Consider the following 16,242-nt stretch of genomic DNA (forward strand, 5'->3'; position numbering starts at 1 on the left):
TGTGTGTGTGTATGTGTGTATGTAAGTGTATATGTAGATTTTTTTTTATCTGGAATAATTCATAATATATGTATATACAGTCAAACCAAAATGTATTCAGACAACTTGAACATTTTATTCATTAATACAGTTTATTCACTATAGTTTAAAAAATGGTAATAAAATATGACAAGATCTCAGAGTTAAACTGTATCAGAAAAAAATTAATCTTAATTATGTCAGATAACACTTAAGCAAAACATGGTCAGGTCAAAGTGTCTGAATAATTTTTGGTTCCAAATTTTTTTATCAATTTTACTGGTAGTCCACTGTATGAAGAATTTTTGGGTATAACATGTCAGTTTACTTTATTTTGCTATCCTCACTTACATAAATGAACTATAGTGTCCTGCACCCACTAGTGAAAATATATCAAAAATGTCTGAATAATTTTTGGTTTGACTGTATGTGTGTGTATGTAAGTGTATATGTAGACATTTTTATCTGGAATAATTCCTAAAACATTTATTTATTTGCTTCTGTTGTAGTATTACAATTTAAAATAAATTAAAATGCATTTTTTTATTTTTTAAATACCGTTTTAATGTTATTCCTGTCATGGCAAACTGAAGTTTTCAGCAGCCAATACCCCATTCTTCAGTGTCACATGATCCTTCAGTAATCATTCTAATATGTTATTTGCTGCTCAAGAAACATTTCTTTATCTCTATCAATGTTGAAAGATAAACTTATCACTGGTGGTCAATAATGGATTTAAAAATAAAATGAATTGCATACTGTGTAATTTAGTGTCTGTTTCATTTCATCATCCGTGACAGTAATGAATTTTATATAATTTATTTGCATGCTTAAGTGTGTGTGTGTGTGTGTGTGTGTGTGTGTATAAGTATTGTAATTTTATCATTTTAAATCAATTATTGGTCATATTTGAATGATTCATTATTTAATAGTGATTTTAAAGGTCGGTGCAGTTGCATTGGCCGGATTTTTAATCCAATCCAATGAATCGTTATACCTAAGGGACAGCTTAGGGAAGCCATATCAGCCGTCATCCAACCCTATACTCTGACAGCCTGATGGAGATTGTGCTGTTTGATTGACACTAGGCTCAATTGTTGCTTCTTGCAGAATGGCACTCGAAAAATTCAGCAAGGGCAAAACCTAAAGCAGCGGAAGTCGTGCAGCTTTCAAAAAGCTTTATTAAATTCATTGAAGTATCTGTTGCACTTCAAATAAACCATAGCCGTACAAAAGAATGGTCTATAATGGTGTTCATTTTTCCTGAGTGTTAGGAGCATCACATATAGTGTTCTTGGTGCTCAGTGGCGACGACCTAACAGCTTTGCATGCATTTTATGTCTAATGTTAGAAACAGGGATGCATACTTGTGGTGCAGACTTCTCGTGTCGGCATCCATGATTTGTTGCTGTCAGAGAGATTTTGTTGCAACGTGGCTCTCTCTTCCCGTGCTGTTTTTATTTTCCCCCTCCTTTTAGAGATTATGAATTATCCTGCCAAGACAGCCAAGAAGTGGATTGCAAAGAAGCTGATAATTTGCAAACGCAGAACTTGTTTTGAAAGCTGCAGTGTCCTTGCTGAGCTGGGTATGTGGCCTAACCCGATGGAAGAGGTGATGACAGTAAAATAAATAAATAAATAAATAAATAAAGAGAAAGGAATTCTGCTACATTCCACCACCAAACAAATCGTCAACGATATTATTTTTGTTACAGGAATGGCCTAATTTATTTTGGATATAAAATGGTAAGACAGCTGCCTAAAATGATATAATTTTGACATTTCACTGCAAGCCATGACCCACTTTATATCTAAAATTATCATAGCTTTTTTTAGTGTATGTGTGTCCCAAAATTTTATCTTCATTCTTCTATACATATATAATACAATCCTATGAGTATCGCAATTATTGCACATCTTATAAGAGGCGTAGAGTAAGTTCATGCCCAGCTCTCTTTATACAGTGTGTACTGAAGCTGTATTGTTAAAATATTTTGGGACAAATGAGGTAAGCCTGGTTAAAAGCTAAATGTCGAGCTTGAGTAATGAAACCTCTAGGCCCAGAGTAACTTTGGATAAGAGCTCGTTCTTGAATACCATAAGCACTGAACTAACTCTACAAAGTATTTTTTATTATTATTATTTTTAGAAGTATAAGTTCAAAAACCTGCTCTAGCATTTTTCAATTTGTTTCAGCTCGGTGCAGTTATCTCAGGCATACAATTTGTATTGTGCTGTGCCTATAGGCTTGTAAGTGCATTTTGAAATATTTGTTACTATTAAAAGGCCAAGCGTGCACTCTACCCTTGCTTGTCTCTTGATTGAATTCCTCTATATGAAGCAAGATTTGATGAATCATCTGTACCCCACACCCAGTGGGCCTGATCTCAGCTCTGCAGCCAGCCCAGGCCTGGTCCTTTTTAGTGAGGAAGGCTAATAGAGGAGATGTGGTAATGTGGGTCCCACTGTGACTGCTGTAGACTGACAGATGTGCAGCGTTCAGCTTATCCTTGATGCAGGACCTCCCCCTTTGAGCCGCCATCTGTATGTCCTTCTAATATAGAGTGTTTGTGATTGCATGTTTCATCACTAATGTTACTTTTACACATCCATCATTAGCTTCTCTCCATCTCCCCAGACAGAATAGAGCTAAATCACTGGTGTCTTGACATCCTCTGCAAGGCATGGATACAGATTTCACTTCCAGCTTTCACACCGCACTCTGGCTAGTTGCTGTCACAAAGAAATTCATAGTTAGGGCAAAGGGCAAATTGGAAAAGTAGACTGTGTAAATTAAACTCTTCGGCATTCGGAGGTGACCTCCTACTGTGAGCTTCTATGAACTGCTGCTATTTTGGAACAGTTTCACTGCCCAGTGATATGTTTAAGTTTCGATCTTTTCTTGGAGAGACAGTTATTATGTTCCGCCTAAACAGAAGCTATGCAACATATTCTTAGAGGTCAATAACATTACTGATTTTCTGGAAGCTTGTCAGCCACCAGATTTGTTTAGAGGATATGCTTTTATTCATGCAGAAAATCCCATGATTTGAAACCAAAGATATAATACAAACTCAGAGTAAATAAATCTGGATTTGAACGTCTGAATGGTTGCCTTGATATTCTTAAGTTTAAGAGCATTTAAGGACAATCTGTTCAAAAGCAATTGTGTTCAACTTTAGGTATGATAAGAAAATAAAAATGTATTTATTTAATTTAATTTACTATGTTTTTGTTTTGTTTTGTGTAACAGAAAATTGCTAATAAGAAATGGTAAGAATTCGGTACGTAAGATTGGTATTCACGATAAAACACGGCTATGACCGCTTCACCCAACCGTTCTGTGTATCACTACACAACACCCTTAGCAACCACTCTTAGCAACGTAAACTGTATGTTCTCAATTGATATTGTTCATTGAAGCTTACTGTATTATATAGAAGACTGTTGTGAGAAAGAGATCGAGTGAGCGAGTTTATTACCTGCATTCACATTTAGCATTTTCCTTCAGGTCAGTTCTATGTACATTTAAAAAAAAAAAAAAATCAGTTTAAATGTCCGCTGCAATATCTTGTCCTTTTACCAGTTTCCCTGTGACTGACAGGCTAGTCTAAGCATTTGTCAGTTGCGTCTTTTTCCGTGTTCACAACAATTCAGTCTTTTCAATATAAAAGTCTTCGCTACTGAGTGATTCGCTCATAAAGACAATCTTTGCCACAATCTAATGGCGTAATAACGTAACTTCTGTTGCTGTTCACAGTCAGGGACTGTTTTTTTCCAGTGGAAGGAAGACTTTTAGTGATAGTTTACTTCATGAAAGTTGCATTGATACATATTTTTGGCTTTAATATTTGTATTGTGTGGTAATCGTTTTATAAAAGCAATAAGGTACTCGAGGCTGGTGCTGTATTGTGAATAAGTCACGGCTGAAGGGCGTTGTTAGGCATGACACGAAGCGGATAGAGCACAGCCTTTCATACCTTATTGCTTACATATATAAGGGGTGTAACGGTACACAGAAGTCACAGTTCGGTACCTCGATTTTGGGGTCACGGTTCGTTACAATTTTGGTGCAATAGAAAAAATGGTCACACTTTAGTTTCGAATCCAATTCTCACTGTTAACTAAATATTAACTGATTTTTGCCTTAATAAACCCCTTATTACTGCTTAATAATAGTAAGTAAGGTAGTTGTTAAATTTAGGTAATGAGCAGGATTATGGGATGAAGAATATAGTCATGCAGAATTAGGTATTTATTTCTGCTTAAATACTAATAAACAGCCAATATCCTAGTAATATGCATGCTAATAAGCAACCACTTCATAGTGAGAATTGGACCCTAATCTAAAGTGTTATGTCATATTTTTTTTTTATTTTTTTTTTCAGGGCTGATAAAAAAACAAAAGGGATTTGGTCACAATCAGCTACAAAACTGAAAAGCATCTCAATATAAAAGTACTTTAAACTATATTTAAACATTCAAAGCTTAAGCCCAACCGTCCTATACTTAATTTTCAGCATAAATATATTTTAGGGGTGTATATTTTACACTGCTAAAACATATAAAAATTATTTAAATTCACACTGTGGTATGAATGGTAAAGCAGACTTGTTAATATTGCTATAGCTGCACACTGTATAGCATCATATAGAGACCTAGCTCCAGGGTGGTTTTACTGTTGTTGACAGCTTTAGGCCTACAATTGAGAAAACCCTGAACCAGCTTTTAAGATGTATTGTTTTGTGTGATTACATAGTAAGGCTCTCATTTGCCATATGTCTCTTTGGGATGAGATCCCTACTTCCAGCCGCTTTTGTGTGTCACATGACGGCGAGCCTCTAATTCCCCTGCTGAAGCTCTGTGTACCAGGCTGGACTTCATAATTCTTTCATTTAACAAGCACAGCAGGAAAGAACTGCCCTGTAAGGATATGTAAAATTAAAGTCTCAGGACAATGCACTTTGCATTCTTACTTCACTCCATTAATATTTCATGTGCATCCATCTCTCTGTGCTCGGGGAATTCTGTAGCCCTGAAATAAATGCAAGGGAAAAGGGCTCTCCAGAGGCCTGATGATGGTATTTAAAGCTTGGTTAATCTGACCCCTGTCAAACTTACTGGCTTTGAGAACGAGACTTGTGGGCCAGAGGAGATTTCATTTAGTCGTGCTTGTTGTTTATTTAACCCTTGAGCTTTATGTGTACTGGCACCACAACAACGTGACCTCTCATAAGCAGAGCTGTAATTAAAGTAGAAAGCAAATCCAGGTAGAATAGCGCTTGTTTATGAAAGTGCATGGGGGTCTCTTAATATAATATTGCATTGTCATTCATGGTTGATTGGAGAGTAATTAACTTACCTTAGTAATGGCATAATTATACCATAAATTAGTGTATACCTGGCTTTTCTTCACTTCCCTGCTAAGACTGTAACAGCTTCCTTTCAGGGCTGCATAATTTAGGCCGGCAAATTAAATTATTTAAAGGCTGCATTTTGTTTGTAAATAAAAACACATTCTGCATGCTTTAAAGTTGAAAGGCCAGTGCTCTCTTTGCCTGTTGTGCTACACATAGGCTACCACACGTACTCCAGTACATGATGCTCATGATATGTTGTTTTTAACCACACCAAACTCCACATCAGGAGGTGGTGGACGCTGTTTTGGTTTGCTTTAAATTCATTGGGATGTTCACTAATAAAGTGCAATGTGAATGTGAAATGTTTCAAGTTCAATATTAATAAAAGTAGTTCAGTATCATATTAAAATATTCCACATGACTGGGTTTTCAGAGAATAAATGCGAGTGAAAAGTGTGCTGAGATCTGATTACAGCTAAAGTGGACCAAAAATTCCCTTTAAAGTTGAAGTACAATGTGTAGTAACTTTTGAGTCAAAGTTTGGTTCTTTTAAAGAGAACTAGTGGAAACCCTTAGAAGAGCTACAGACATTGGTGTGTAGGCGAAACATGACTTCATTTGGAGACAAAAGTCATTGCTCGCAAGTTAACTTAAGGTTGTATTTTTCAAAATCCATGTTTGACTTGAGAGCTGCTGCTTCAGTGTGATTTTATGCTTTTGATCTTTTTTTAGCTGTAATATCTGCAGAATTGAGCTGGTTATCATATCACAGATGAAATCACATTTGCAGTATTTGTCAAAATAGTTCCGATATGATTATTATTACTTTTTTGGCCAAATCCTGTATCCCTGTTTTTATGTTGGTGCTAATTTTTGCACAGCTAATTTTCTGAATATAAATTCTATATGAATGTATATTAAAGTGGTATGGCACTGGAGAGCTGTGTTATTTTAGTGTTATTTATATACAGTTAGTTTTCATTAATATTTTAAATTGGCTTTTATTTAGAGCTGCTCCCGACTAAACAGTTTTATAGTCAACTAGTCTACTTAAACTTGTTTAATTCAACGTGTTACTTGCCATTTCTTTTTAATTTTTTTTTTTTTTTAATTACTAGAAATTCTTTAACACTTTTTTTTTTTTACGTTTATCTTACATGTACTTACTATAGTAATAACAGTAAATATGCATAATTACAAGCAACTAACCCTAAACCAAACCCTAATCTAACTCTAACTTAAAATATTAGTAAGTATGTTGTCAGTAATTACTTGTATAATTACACTGTAACAGTGGCACCTTAATACAATAAAATGTGTATATATATATATAATGTGTTTTTTTTTTTTTTTCCCCTAGTATGCAAGGGCCTTTAGTGTCGATTGTCTGGTCGGCTTTGTTTTAAAAGTTGAAAAGACATCTTTCATCCCTTGAAACCCTTTTTAGTCCTTTTGTGTTAAAACAAAGTCTAAAGATTGGTTCACATACTGTATATTGATATCAAAATGACACCTTGCATTATAATACCAATGTTGAGTTAGCCTAGTACTGACAAAAAGTGCCCATTTAGAGTGAGAATGATCCTTAAAAACATTAAATGCAGAATGGACAGAGTTTTGTCCTTTTAGAAAGCCTTCCAATGTTTTCTGAAGCTGAATTGAAACGCACCTTCCTTGATCCCCAGCATGATTCTGTGTGGGCGCACACTTACCTTACATGCTTCACAGCAGAATCCACGTTCTAGACCTTGAGCTACAGTCCGCATTAGGGCTGCACGATATATCGAAATGATCACAAATGTACATATTGCGCTATGCGTATCACAACGGCTTGTGATAACTGCCTGATTTTAAATTTTCCAAAAGATTACAAAATGTCCAATTTTTAGGTTGACACAGACAGCAGAAAGTAAACTGGACAAATCACTGTTGCATGCATGTGATGTGCGTAATGTTATTAAATGCGATATATCAAGTACTCACGCGCATAGAAAGCTGCCGGGCAGTGAGTGATCCCGAATTCAGTTCTCTTCCACAGCTTATATGGCTAAATACACACAAAATTATGGAGGGGGAAAAAAAATGTTGCTTTTCTTTGCTCAGAAAATCTTGGTTTTCTGAGCAAAGATGAAGTTAACGATGCTGACTCACCATCTCCATAATATAGTGGATGCGTCCATAGAGAAAAGTGCATTTTCTCTGTCAAACATGTCAAGCAGTAAGAGTGGTTCTAATTTAGTTTCCACACTCCACATGAACACTTGGATATGTGCCTAATAATAGCGCACATTTATCTATATTAATGTTAGAGCGAGTGGCCATGTAAAGTGGCTAACGTTAGGTTACTACTTGGATGTTTCAAATGATAAGCCATATTTGAGGTCAATGAATGATAGGTGAATGTTTGAATTTCCTGCCTGACACAATTACCTGATGGACCAGCCGTGTTAACTGTCTGTCCATCACGGACTGCATGACTTCGAGTTTTTTTTTTTTTTTTTTTTTTCGGTCATTTTTGAAAACATATATTTCATATAAAAATTGAAAATTGTATTTTTGTGCATTTTTCATAACAATTAACATAAAATTCTGTAACTTTTTGTTTAAAGTTAACTTTTTTTTTTTTTAAGACTTGTCACTTCAGAAATAATTTTCCAAGTGTCATCTTTAAAAAGAGATCAAAATTAAGTCTGTGCTCTAAAGCATTCAAAATTTATGACAGTTTAAATAGGATATTTCATTTTCAGGTCCATGCTCAAAAAGTGAATAAATGGATTATAACTACAGTGTAAATATAATTTAGTACCAAAAAAAAAACCCCCAAAAATATTAAATAAAAAATATTATCGTACTAAAATGTAGTACATTTATTTCATTGAAATAAAAAAAAAAAAATCAGTCATTTTTGACCGACACACGAAGAGCACCAGTGGGTTGAAAAAAGTGTTTTTTTCCCCCTCCAACTAACTGGCTAAAATTTGGTCAACTAAGCCTCTTCTTGTCGACTATTAGGGGGCAGCCCTATTTTTATAATTTGTTACATTTTATTTGCAACAGTTTTAGTTAGTTTTCAAGTTAACGTTTTTCTTCTAATATTTATATTTTATTTAATTTCAGTTTTGTTTCAGTCAACAAAAACATTTAACAGTTTGTTCTAGTTAACAATGGCAACATTATACTCATGGATAGGTATGCCATTTGCATAATCACTTCATTAGCCTACAGAAGCTTGTTTCTCATACTACGTTGAAGAAAGACACTCAGTGGACTCTTCTGTTGTACTGCCAGCAAACCCTCAAGCAAAGTGTTTAAAACGAAGGTTATCTGAGGTACTTTGTCTCGAACGGTTACCAGGAAAAACGACAGCTCAGTGTAGTCTAAACGTTTTAATTACCCTGCCAAACAGGCCTTTAAATTTATCATTTTCACACCAGTCCAGAGACGTGCAACCTAAGCAATACCGTCACTTCAGCTCAAGCACTAAGATCGATCGCCGCCCATGTTATGGCTGTCCCTGAACCCGTAATGTCTTCCAACGCTAGAGCTGTTTCATGAATCCAGCTCATTCCTCTCCCATTAGCCTCCATTTTACAGTTCTCAGCTAATGTTAATGAGACTGGAAGGTTTCGTGCACACATGTCTAATTGCCCTACTGTTAGGACGTGAAATGGCTTGAAGCAGCAATTTATTGAACAAATCGCCATGTGAGGGGGAAAAAATGGTCAAGGAATGGCGAGCAGCTGAGACCCACCTGCTTAGCGTGTCATACTTAGCGCACAGCTTTTTGAAAGCACGTCTCGATTATTATTTCAGTAAAGTGCTGCAGAATGGGCTGGGTTGATGGGAGCGAGCAAGTAATTACTATTTAGTTGGGAGAAAGTCCTGTGTTTCTTGACAGGCTAATGCACAGTGATGGTGGCCAAAGAAGGAAAGAGTGCACATTTAAAACATCCTCTTGAAAGTGTGCCTATTAATTTTCAAAACAATTCAGTCAGTTATTTTGACATTAATGGTAAATGCCAAGTGAGTGCACGTTGACTGATAGCCTCATGGATAAGCGCACACACACACACACACACACGCACACGCACACGCACACGCACACGCACACACACACACACACGCACACACACCTGTATTGCTTTCATATGAGCCTACGAGGACTGTTCTCTTGTTAACATGATTGCAGCACCAGATCAATAGCAATTTTGTTGTGGGTCACATTCTCAATGACAGTGATGTACATCCCAAAGTGTAACACCTCTTATTCCCCCAACATAAAATTGGAAAATCTGTCTCTCAGAATCACACGGAGGTCCTTACGACTACACAAGGCTTCTCCAGGTTTCAAGCCAAAGTGCCCAACTGTAATTGAGGTTTCATGGTCCTGCAACAAGCCATTAAGTCATCTTCTAGTAAACAAGTTGTTAGATGTGCTCAATGCTGTCATTCTCTTTAGAAAGTCACTTTGTAAACAATGTTTGGGCAGTAGATCACATTATTCTAAGAAGGATGAGCTATTGATGTGATACACAGAAGTCTGCTTTTTTGACAATATAATATTAAAGAACATAATGAATGTTGCATTTATATATTGAATGCACTTTTTATTAGTGATGAAGTTCAAGGAATCGGTTTAAAGACTGCATTTCAGTGAAGTGAAGTGAAGAAATTCAAAGTAAGCAGAACTGGTAGATTTTAATTGTGTACTCATACATTTTAATTACTCCTAACTTGAAATTTCTGAGTATTTTCAGTATTTATTCTTCCTTTCGAGTGCCATGGCAAAGCATGCTGGAAAATAGAAATCCCAGCCTAGTTCATAAGTTCATAAAACTAAAAACAATGAAACAATTCAGATGACTTAAAATGTGTCAGTTTCGTGAACTCAAAAGAAAAAGAAAGTTCTAAATACTCATAAAAGTTAATTTGATTTAACTAATTTGTTTAATTTGAGTTTGCCCTACTCAAACCAATTATAACCACTCAAACCAATTATATTTAGCTATTTATTTATTTATTTATTTATTTATTTATATATATTTACATTATATATTTTAATAGTACTTACACAGACCTATTGTGTGGTTAAAACAAACAGAAAACACAAGGCTAGCACTTTTCAGTTTGAAAACAGAGAAATCTGATTTAAAGATACGTTATGTTCATAGATATACAATGTAATGCAATTATATTCTTGAAGACATGAAGTCAAAATTATTTTTTTCTTATTGAGATAAAGCCATTTCTAAATTACCATTAAAAGCTGACATCAGCAGTTGTATATCTGTCATCTCTTTTACTGTTGTATTAGTTGAAGACTTCTGAAATGACATTATTTATTTTTATCTAAAAATCGAATGTGTGGGAGTCATTTGCATTGCTGCTGGCACAACACCCTTATGCACCACAACACCCATATACATCTAAAGATAAAAATCATTGCCTCCCTTTAAATGCTTGCATAGCTGTAACTTCACCATCTGACACCTCACTTCTTTAATAGAAACCATAGCGTCAGAGTTGTAAATTTGTCTAAAGGTGCTTCCTGTGTCTAAGCAGACTAGGAAGTTTTCTTTCCTGCTGTGACTGTGAGGACTGAGACTGAAACCAGCCTAAAGCCAGATAATGGCCTAAATATGACGAGTTGGATCTGAGAGATGAGAAAGGTCATTGGAGACAGGAGGATGCTGGTGATAGTGTGAAAAGATGGGATAATTGATCATGTGGGAGGCCATCTTTCTCTACTGCTCCCCGAACGCCTCTGTTCAGAGCTGAAGCTGCTGACCGGTTTTGAAAGATAGCATCAGCAACCCTCCCGACAGCATCGTGGGTGTCCATTCTGCCCTTGCCTCAGTGTCCTGTGAGACATCACACCCTTCTCCATCCTGTCCATGAGGACTGATCCTACAATGGGAGGAAGTGCTTATACTGCTGTGAGGAATTGCAGTCTAGGTGTTCCTCCAACCTGTTGATGAAGGTATATGGAAATATGGTGAAGGCATGAGTTAGAAGCACAAACTGTTGACACATGTACTGTCACTAATAGGCCTTCTTGTTGCTGAATTATTTATTTATTATCATATCACCTTATTGGGGCTTTTCACACTTGAAATAGTTAATCCTGAGTCATTCTAAACCCCTGGTAAACGGAATCCTGGGTTATCGCTTCACCTTTCACATTGTTAATCGTGGGTATTCATAAGCTACAATTTCACACTGCACATTCCTAAACCCTGGGTTAAAGTGCTTTTCTGCATATTTGTGGTGTCATCGTTACTGACTGGACAAATGCAGCATTGCGCATCTCTTCTTCACTTCAATTGTCGCGCTTTCCATCGCCGTTTGACATTTTTACTATCATACGCAGAAATTACTATTTATACGTCGCACAGTGTTTCAGTGACTGCTCAAAGTGTGTGAATATAAGGCACATGATTGGTTGTTGGTTGCTAAGCATGTAGTTGTAATATTCTAACACCACATTGTTTCACACTGTACAAGTTTGGCACAAGTTTGAGACGCTGCTCCAGAGCAGGGTTTCATAACCCCGTTTAAAAAGCGGTGCAAACCCTGCTTCTAAATTACAAATGTGAAACGTTCCTTTACCAGGGTTTAAAAGCGGTGTTTAGAATGATGATAATTTTCCTCATTTTTACATTTCAAGTACTTTTGCTGTCATGTAACTCTCACTTAAAATTGTTATTCAAAAGCACTAATTTAATAACTGTTAAATGTAATAAGCTTTTAAGCAAATCTCAAAATGAATATTCATTTTTTTCATATTGTACATTATAATTTTGTGATGCTTAAATTCACTTGTAGCCTTTAAAATGATTTTTTAAAACTTTTTGTTCAATTGATTTTGACAAAATAATTTAGAATTTTAATATTGACTATTTATCCATTATTAGCCATAACATGAAAATAATTATTGGTCAATATGGGACTAAATTTTAGTGCTACCCTAATATCGCTGCATGTGGATGGAGACAAATCATGTAGAAGCTGCACTGTCTTCACACCAATTTGTAGTTGCGACATCACACCGCTGCATATTTGCATAGTTATACTTATCAACTTGTCATATTGGCAATGGTAAATTTGCACTTGACTTTAGATCCCTGTCGGAGTAAATGGGCCTTTAGTTTAGTCTTTTGAGGTATGTTTACTTGGCATTATAAGTCTACAGCGGATAGAAATCTCGATCAATTTCTTTCAAGACTGTGCCTAACTTTTTCCTCCCATCTATTTAGCCTGTGTTTTTGTTTACAGCACTGACAAACTGTAAATCAAGCTAAATCACTTTGCTGGGTGGAAAGGCTTGTTAATTTAATAAGCTTCTCCCACATTTGACAGCCATAATGAGTTAAGTTGGGAGTGTAAAAGCTCAGGCTAAACCTACACTGCAGCATTTGAGAACGTAATTGATGCTGTTGAGTTGTGGCGAATACAAATGATATCTGCTTAAAAAGAGGCTGCGTTAACTTTCTGGATTATCAAGGAGGAATCCTGTCTCGTCATGTCAGCACTATATCTAAAGGTTGTTCTGCCATCAGCCCATCGGGGAAAAAAAAAAAGAGTAGCAATGTTTATTTTGATTGTCAGTCTGACTAGAGGATTTTAAGCTGTCTATAACAAGTAACCCCAGCCCTGAGGTGTTTCAGTCAGTTAATCGTCAAGGAACGCAGTTGATGGCGTTAGTGGCCAAGTATCATGAAAACTCCCAGGAAGTGTCAATTAAACTCCAGGAATACTTGATACGGTACTGACACAATGTGAACCGTCTTTATTTGATGTGTGTGCTGTCTGTGGAGAAGAGAGCCTTGCTTAATTTGAACCTTTGTCTTCATTTCGCTGTTGTGTGCCTGGAGCCTCACACATATCTTAATTCTATAAAAAGCTTTCTACCGCACGTTGAAAAATTTATAAAGATGTGAAATTCTGGGTACTGATACCATCTGGCCTTTTGTTTCCTGGAGGTTATTCTCATAAAACATTAATCGTTTTGTCAAATGTTTTTTTTTTTTTTTTTTTTTTTTTGAAGGAAAGCAAATTTGTTGACCATTTTAAAGGGTCTTTTTCCACAGTATAAATGAATCCGTTCATTTCCCTTTTTCCACTTTTTTTTTTTTTTTTTTTTTTTTTTTTGAAGACTGCAATCAAAAGAAACGGTTGAAAGGGGCAGCACATCATCAATAGCAAATGCTTCTAAGTGTTTTGATTGAGCACATCTTTAACACCTAGTGGCTGTGCATGCCAAAGTAACAAAAGCATAAAAATGCTTGAGCAATTTAGATTTTCCTTTGTGGTGCTACTAGGATTGGGAATCGAGAACCTTTTTTTTTTTTTTTTTTTTTTTCCTCCCCATTTTTATCCATTTCATGCAATGTGGATATGGTTTAGCTTCATTGCATTTTCATTTTGGTCTTTATGAAACTGGTTGTAAAGCATTTTGAAACTTTTTTTTGTTTTTGTTTTTGTTTAATTATAACATTAACCATGGAAATTTCCAATTACTTTTGGAAAACAAAAAAATTGATTCATTTAATTTATTTCCATCCATTCTCCAAACCACTTGATTCTTACAGGGTAGTGGGGATGTTTGAGCCTATCCCAGCGTCAGGCCACATAATATTATTAACATAATATTAACACACATTATTATTATTATTATTATTATTATTATTATTTTTATTTATTTATTTATTTATTATTATTATTATTATTATTTATTATTTATTTATTTATTTATTTATTTATTTATTATTATTATTATTATTATTATTATTATTATCATGATAAAATATATGGTATACATGGTATACTATACATGGCAGGGATTTTCCAGCCTAATAATGGTCTTCGGTCGAACACAGTCATCCACACACACAGTACCCTACCCATGTGAACTGCAAGCCCAGTACTGACAATAAATCCAAAATAAATCCAAAGAAGCAGTTTGTAATAACTTATTCTATTTATTCATGAAATAAATAATTACTGTCGACACAGATCATAATACAAAGTGATTAGAACTATTTTATATTTAATATTTTGGAAATTTCTGTGTAAAAAGTCACTGAGTGATTTGATTTGAAAAGTAAATAATAAAATTGAACAACCACATAAAACATTACACAATATATATAAAAAGTGTCAGGTCTATTATTTTGCATTTACACAGCATCAGACTGTTTTGTTCCATCCATTGGTATGGTTATCACTGTCAATCTGATTCAGTCAACCATTTAAATACGGTTGTCAATCCAAAAACTTTGCAATGCATAGTTAGCAGCATACAAAATATAATATATAGAAAGCGTATATAGAAAGCGAGAAAATATCGCTGCCATTGAGTCACTGAAGCTACCAATTACAACGCGAGGTACACAAAGCTGCACTCTTTGTGAAAACTCCCATTATAATCAATGATGTTATCTATGCTGTGCAACGACTATCTTATTGACATTGTGTTTATACTTTGTTGGTTACAGTGAAAGGATTCACAAGCGTGCAGAACTCAAAGCTTGCACTGAACAAAAAGGGCTTCTGACTAACTTAAGCACATCTGATTAGCCATTGCCACAAAGCTCAAAGATGCAAAAACACACGGTTAATAGAAACCTTTGACATTCTTCACAGAGCGCTCACATAAACACTCACGGAAGCATTTTAAAGTGTTAAGCGGCCAGCTATCAGTGGGTACTAGTACTGCAGAATGGCAGGTATTGTCACATTAAATGTTCAAAGAAATATTTGGTGGGACAAAGATATTTTTTTTTTTTTTTTTGAGTAGCATGAAAAATTAATTGGTAAAGACACACATCAACACATACATTATAAGGGACTGATATACCTCCCTGTTATACATGTCAATGCATCTTTATTTGAGATTGAGTTAACAAAAGGTTATTTTTTTTAAAAAAAATTTTTCATTTGCTTTTCTTTTTCAGGAAGTATTATGACTTTTCTTCTTATTCCGTCCATGGTTAAACCATGACAAATGAATTTTGTTTTTCTCTCTCAGAGCCTCAATCTTGCATTTTAACCGCTTTTCCACTTATCTCTTGTATTGATGTAATTTGCTTGGTTCCTTTACTATTTCTCAACAGCCTTTTGTTTGCTTCCCTGCTGATGTCTGAATTCATATCTTGTTCTCCTATTGTCACTTTCTCTGTGTCTGTAAATGACAATACTTGGTATTATTCCAGCCATTATGTGAATGCAGCACCCTTAATTAAAGTGTAACACGGCACTTGCCACTTGTGTGCAGATTCTTAATGCTGCCGACTTTCCATTTTTCTGCCTTGTCACTGCACATTGGATCCAGCAGACGTCCATCACCACTGCACTCTTGGACATTGTTCTTGCTTTGCACAGAGGGAATTTAGATCAGAATGGTGCAAATGGAAGGCATGACTCACTGCACACACTTCTGATCTCACTGCTGATGTCTTTTAGTGCATCTCTTTTTCATAGCTCTTTGGTTAGACTTGCCTGCATGACACTGTCTTATGCAGTGTAGAAAATCTGCAAAGATATTTGCTTTGTGTGTTATAAATTATAATACTCTTTGTGTGTGTTTTTTTTTGCCCTCTGATATATATATATATATATATATATTTTTGTTTGTGTCAGACAAAAACACAAGGACATGTTTTTCCTGACTCAAAACTGCTAAATATACAGATAAACCTCATGTCAGCAGCAGCAGTTTGTATTGTATGTTTTATAAGGGTTGGTTGGTCACAGCACCTGGCTTTCTGCATTTTCTAAATTCACCAACATCTAACAAAAAGTGACAGAAAAGCTTTACAAGAACTTTACGGGAGAACTGCACGCTTGCAAACTCTCTCTGCGA

The 16,242-nt window shown here is 35.4% G+C and overlaps 1 protein-coding gene across 5 annotated transcripts in view; it reads left to right on the top strand.

Moving 5' to 3' along the window:
- Positions 1–16,242, top strand: part of cadm1a (cell adhesion molecule 1a) — a 288,912-nt gene that overhangs the window by 22,325 nt on the left and 250,345 nt on the right. The gene's annotated exons all lie outside the window — the stretch shown is intronic.

This window comes from Ctenopharyngodon idella, chromosome 21 (assembly GCF_019924925.1).
Source record: "Ctenopharyngodon idella isolate HZGC_01 chromosome 21, HZGC01, whole genome shotgun sequence".
NCBI lineage: Eukaryota > Metazoa > Chordata > Actinopteri > Cypriniformes > Xenocyprididae > Ctenopharyngodon > Ctenopharyngodon idella.